Below are 6000 nucleotides of genomic sequence, written 5' to 3'. Positions count from 1 at the left end.
ATTGTATACTTTCACGTGACATTTTCAAGATTACTGTGTGTCCCCACCATAATTAACCAGGTTCTGCACAGGAGTCTGGAGAATCTTGTTTTAACCGGGGAGGGGGGGGGGGGGGTGGAGGGGTGGGTGGGGGGGGTTGTGGGGGGGTCAGCGCTTCTGCAGTATGTAAACGAATGCTTAATCGCAGCATCAACAGAGAAACAATGTGAGAAAGGTAGGCTTGAGATGCTCTGCCATCTAGTCTCGCAAACCTACAGCTTGTGGAACAACAGTTGATGTTCTTAGGTCACTTAATATCTGAACAAGGAAAGGCCATTGGTTAAGACAGAGTTCAAGCAAACCAGCAAAATTCAAAGCCTCACATGAAGAAACAATTGTTATCCTTTTTGGTCATGTGATCCTACTTAGAATGTTTAACCCACATTACGCAAACCTTTAGGCGCCTAAAAGTGACATAGTTCATGGTTCAGGTTTGCAGAGCTAGAGTCCGTTGCAGTGACCCCTGAGGCCGAGAGTGCCTTTGTTGAAATGAAATGGCGCTCCAAACTACACCGACACTGGGATTCCAAATCCAAACAAGCCTTTTGTACAAACAGTGGATGAGAAGCGTGCCTGCATGACATTTGTGCTGATGCAGAATTATGTGTGGAAAATTTAGGTCAGTAACTTATTTTTCACCTCAACTTAGATCCCGTAACGGCAGGATTGCATAATTGCCTCCGTGTCCTGCCTGCATTTGAAAAGGCTGCTGTAGCTTCCAGGGACATAGTCGGATTTGTTGAATTAAACCGACTGGTCCCACATGCAGTATCCTTACTGCTTTCTGAGCAAAACACAGCACACATGTAGGCTGCATGTTGGCTCACATACAATGCTGTGCTATTGGAGAAGCCTAACATGACAATAAAGTGATGTCACGTCCTTAATGTTGCTTGTCTTCTCCCCACAGAAGGAGACTGAGACCCACATGATTGTGTCGCTGTAATTAATGACATTTGAAGCCCGAGAGCAGACTTGTAGGATTCACCAATTTAGAATCTGGATACGGGGTTTTATTGTGGATAGGTCAGCATTCAGAAGCAAAGAGATAGGCCAGTGTCTGGTATGTTGTAGCAACTACCTACGAGGTAGTCAAAGCGGGATCATTTCCTTCTCATTTGTCAGCGCAAGCAGCAGAGCTGATTGCCTTGATTGAGGCATGTAAATTGGCTGAAGGAAGAACAGTGAATATTTACATCGACAACAGATATGCATTCGGGGTTGTACATAATTTTGGATCCCTGTGGAAAAATAAGGGCTTCTTGACCACCACTGGAAAGCCAATCACATAATATGGCCTGATCTCTCACCTCCTGAAAGCAGTCCGATTGCCTAAATCAATCGCTGTATGTACATATGAAGCCCACAGGAAAAATTATGATTCAATTTCTCAAGGCAATGAAAATGTAGGCTGAGCGGCAAGGACAGCAGCCAATCAGCCGCCAAGTGATGAGTTTGACATGTGTATGTCACATATTTGTAATCCAAAGCAGACTTATGGGAGTTACAGTCTCAGGCCACATCGAAGGAGAAGCGTGAATGGACAAGGGCAGGGTGCAGAATGAGGGAATGGGTGTGGTGTGGCCACAGTGGGAAACCCTGTCTACCACGATCTTTATTCCCTTTCTATGCCAAAGTAACACACGGTAAGGACCATGTGTCAAAAGTGGGGATGTACAACAATATTTCAGCACGCTGGTACAGAAAGGGATTTACTCATAAAGATAATGTGAATAATGTGTTATCTGTGCCACTAAGAATGTGGGGAGGGGAATACAAATGAATCAGGCAGAACACCCCCAATCCCAACAAATACCCAGCGAAGGGAAAAGGCATTGTCTGGTAATAGTTGATGTTTTCCTATGGGGTGGAAGTGCTTCCATTTCTAAACAGGATGCTAGTGCAGTAGCCAAGGCTTTGCTAACTGAAATAATTCCGAGAAGGGGCATCCCTGAAAGGCGAAGCAGCGACAATGGAAAGCCATTTATAAATATTGCCCGACAGCAGATCAGTGATTACTTGGGAATAAAGGTGAGGCAACATTGTGCTTACCACCGAGCGAGCGGTGGGACAGTGGAAAGAGAGAAAACTATCCTTAAAAAAAAATTGGCAAAATGTTGTGAGGAAGTAGAGGTGACATGGACAAAGGCATTTCCAATTGTGCTAATATATATGAAGGAGAGGAAGAGTAAATATTAGTATGTTTGAGATTTTGTTTGGAAGGTGGCCCAATACAGGAATTGGCCAAGACCGATTGTAAAAAAGATAACAGACCACTGTGAGGACGAGATATTATGTTACGGTATAAATCTCACCACACTTCTGTCTCAAATACAGAATCAAAAGAAGGGCAGCACGATCCCAATCAGCAGAAGGGAAGATGCACAATCTAGAACCTGAAGCCTGGATAGTGTTGAAAGACTTCAGGAGCAAAAGCATGAAGGCGAAGAGCTGGCTGGGACCGTTCCAAGGGCTCCCTACAACACAGGCAGCTGTTAAGATCGCCGAACAAGCCACGTTGATACACGCCAGCCGTTTCAAACGTGTAGTTGACCTTGAGGAGACATCGGACAACACCGGATCCAAATAAGTGTAAGTAATGATTAGAAGACTCATAGAAATATGGGGCTACATGGCAGGACGAGTCGTGAAGGCAGGGGTGTCTGGGATACAACAGCAGACGGTAATCTTAACCAAGGATGTTAAGTTGACCTTTACATGCCACCCATGCCCGTTTGGTAACCAGGACGACTATAAATAAGGCAATAAATATTTACACAGAGATCCTTGTGTACCCAGTTACTGGCACTGAGTAGTATCCATCATGGCGACAGGTACGCCTGACGCGGGATATCGGTTTCCTGTTATCAAAGAAGGAGGTGCCATGGCAAGGGTAATAATAACCAAGATTCAGAAGAGCGATGAGGAAGCCTGGTGGTGTGGAATAGATAGACCCTTCTCCGATATCTATAGACAGGTGAATATAGTGGTAAAGCCTCGCACCCTCCCCACCCGAGATGCAGTGCAGAAGGTCCTCCAAGAAATAGTAGCTCCTGGACTCGAAAAGATGAATGTCCAATGACCCGCACTGCAGATGGGCAGAAAGGCCTTTTCCAAGCTGATAGAAATGGAAGAAAGAAATAAACTGAATGTGCAGCTAAAATGATCACAAATGAAAAAAAATAAAAGTGGATTCATTGAGAAAACATACAGCGCCATATTTCACTTTCCGTGGAAGTCTACTGTTAAGGACTCAGTGGTCTCACTGCTGTAGCAATGGGGGATTTCCTCTGACCGTTTATGTTGTTGACAACCTTCCCAAAGCAGGGAATTTGTATGGAACTGGCAATTTATCCGGTATTTTCACAAACAGGATTCAGACGAGCATAAAACAAAGAAGTGTGAATCCTGGAAATCTGAATCAACAACAGGAATTTACAGAGAAACTCTGCAGGCCTGACAGCATCTGTGGAGACAAAGAGATTTAATGTTTCATATCACAGATTCAGGCTACTTCTGATTTTTATTGTTTTATTGCCTGGGTAATTGTCAATTTCACTTCGCAAAACAGCAGACTTACCAGAATCTCTCATTAGCTGACAAACGTCATCTGTAAAAATGCAAAATTCCTTTATCGGCTGTAATGCTGTTGCTGTTGCCCTTAGTTGGTGAAAGGCTGGCCAACATTACCTTTTTCTTCTCCTTTATATCGATGAACCGCCATGGTGAATGGAGAATTTCTGTTTGTCTCCCTTTGTCTCTCTGTACCATCTCACTCTCTTCTTCATTCTCCCACTCTCTGCCTGTCAATATCCCTCATTTTTCATTTCTACTCTTGGAAAAGTGTTAAAATCGGAGGCTGTTCCGTGGCTTTAAACGCCCCCCCCAACCCCCCCGGCCAGAGTGTGTAGAACTGGGCTCACAGTCTCCAAGTAATGTCTGTGTTACTTAGGTGTGAGATCAGGTGACATTTGTTCACTCAAAACGTTATGAGCTTTTACAATTCAAAATAGTATTCATAATAGACCAGAAAAAAAAGCAGTTTCACTCCAATTATAGGATTTCTATGATGCCATTGCCGTTTGCCGAATATCAATGAATGGTGACAGCAGACAATGAGAGCCATTGTCTCATTGGACGAGTTTTTACTACAACATTGTCCTGCAAGTCTACAGTGTCTCCTGCATCTCTTCATTATTCACAAAAAAATTGAAAAGACGGATGGAGAATAATAGTGGAAGAGATAGACAAATCCTTGTCGAACAGAGTAAAAAGAACTCTGCGTTGAATTAGGAGGATAGAACATAGACTAATGGGTCCACATCAGGAGGTAGGGCTTGGTAGCACGAAATAATAACGGTCTGAGCTCAAACACAAGAAGCATGCTGAGCCGTCACTTTCGCGATGTTGGATAAACAATACGGCTTTTACAAGAAGTTAAAATAATGAACTTTCAATGTACAGAACATTTGACAGCATTTGACAGCATTAACGTCTGGTTATTACCATATGCTTTAACTGACGAAACCACAGACACGGTTCTTCAAATCAATAAGGGCATTTAATGAAGTATTTGATCACAGTTAATCGGACTGCCTTTCTGTAATAAAGCTGCTCGATGAGAATTTATATCAACGTCCGCTTGTGCTGGAAAGAAGTTCACAGTTGGTGAATGTCAACTGAAAATGTACAGGAAGAGGCAATCTCTTCTTGCTTTGATTTCAAACTGATACCTTCACCTCTTTAACCTGACAGGATAAACAGTATGCGTTCATCCTCTCGGGGCCGATTTACAGCCTGAATGTGCACAGAGGGAAACTCATACCAAGAGACCAGGGTAATTGTGGTGAATTTACCAGGAGTGGTGTGTGAGTTGGTGTTAACAGTGGGCAGTAAGGGCTAAACCATTAGCACTGACATTGATCCTTGTACCAACAGCTCCTCACTCACTTTCTGCGCCATTCATCTCAGTCATCATTGACTTTCAGTTTATCCTACTTTCCCTTCGAAACTTTACTTTGTTCTGGACCACTTTCGGATGTCCACTTGGAAACTGCAGTTTTTTCAAACGAAATTCTGGAGAATGCACGTCACTCTTTGGGATAGGCTTCACTGCCCAACCATAATTACTCAAGAGATTGAGATGGTAAGTTACTTTACTTCGTCCTCGAAGTGCTCAACACAGTGATACAGCCATGATGTCGATAGGGAGGGAGTTCCAAGAATTAGACATAGCGACATTGAATGAAGAGCGAGATAGTTTCAGCTCAGAAAGGCGAGATCCTTAGAGAAGATTTGCAGTGACAATTTATTCGTGTATGTGCTGCCATGGCTGCCAGAGGATGTGGTGTAGGCTCCTACAATTGCAACATTTAAGAGGAATTTGAGATTGTATATGAGTAGGAAGGGTTTGGAGGGATATGGGCCGTGTGCTGTCAAGAGGGACCAAATTGGGTTGGGATTTCCGGTCAGCATGGACAGGTTTGAACGAAGGGTCTGTTTCCCTGCAGTACATGTCTATGACTCTATGATTCCAGTTGGATGCAATCAATCACTGGATTCCTTCTGGCAGAACCGGGTCTGTGCTCTCTGTTGAAGCAGAAAATGGTTTTCATTCAGAGTAGCCACAAGAAGAGAAATAACTCTTCATTTCCTGACTTGGAATTTTATCCAGGCCTGGGCGATTCAAACCCAGACTCTGAAGCAGGGAGTCTACTGAAGTTGACAATAACCCTTTCGACCTAACCTGTACAAACTCTTGTGCCTATTATTCTTTGTCCCCACATTTTGAAGCACCGGTCCTTGCCGTGGGTGGTGAAGCAGCTCACTCCTGCCTCGCAGAAAAACCGTGGGGTCAGAGACCCGATCGATCTGTCATGCAGCGGGGATTGCATTGCTCAGAACAGACGTGTTTGCTATGTGGGACAGAAATTGAGCTCGATCACACACAGATACGGTGTA

The sequence above is a fragment of the Chiloscyllium punctatum genome, chromosome 29 (genome assembly GCF_047496795.1).
Source record: "Chiloscyllium punctatum isolate Juve2018m chromosome 29, sChiPun1.3, whole genome shotgun sequence".
Lineage (NCBI taxonomy): Eukaryota > Metazoa > Chordata > Chondrichthyes > Orectolobiformes > Hemiscylliidae > Chiloscyllium > Chiloscyllium punctatum.
Note: the sequence above shows the minus strand (reverse complement) of the source record.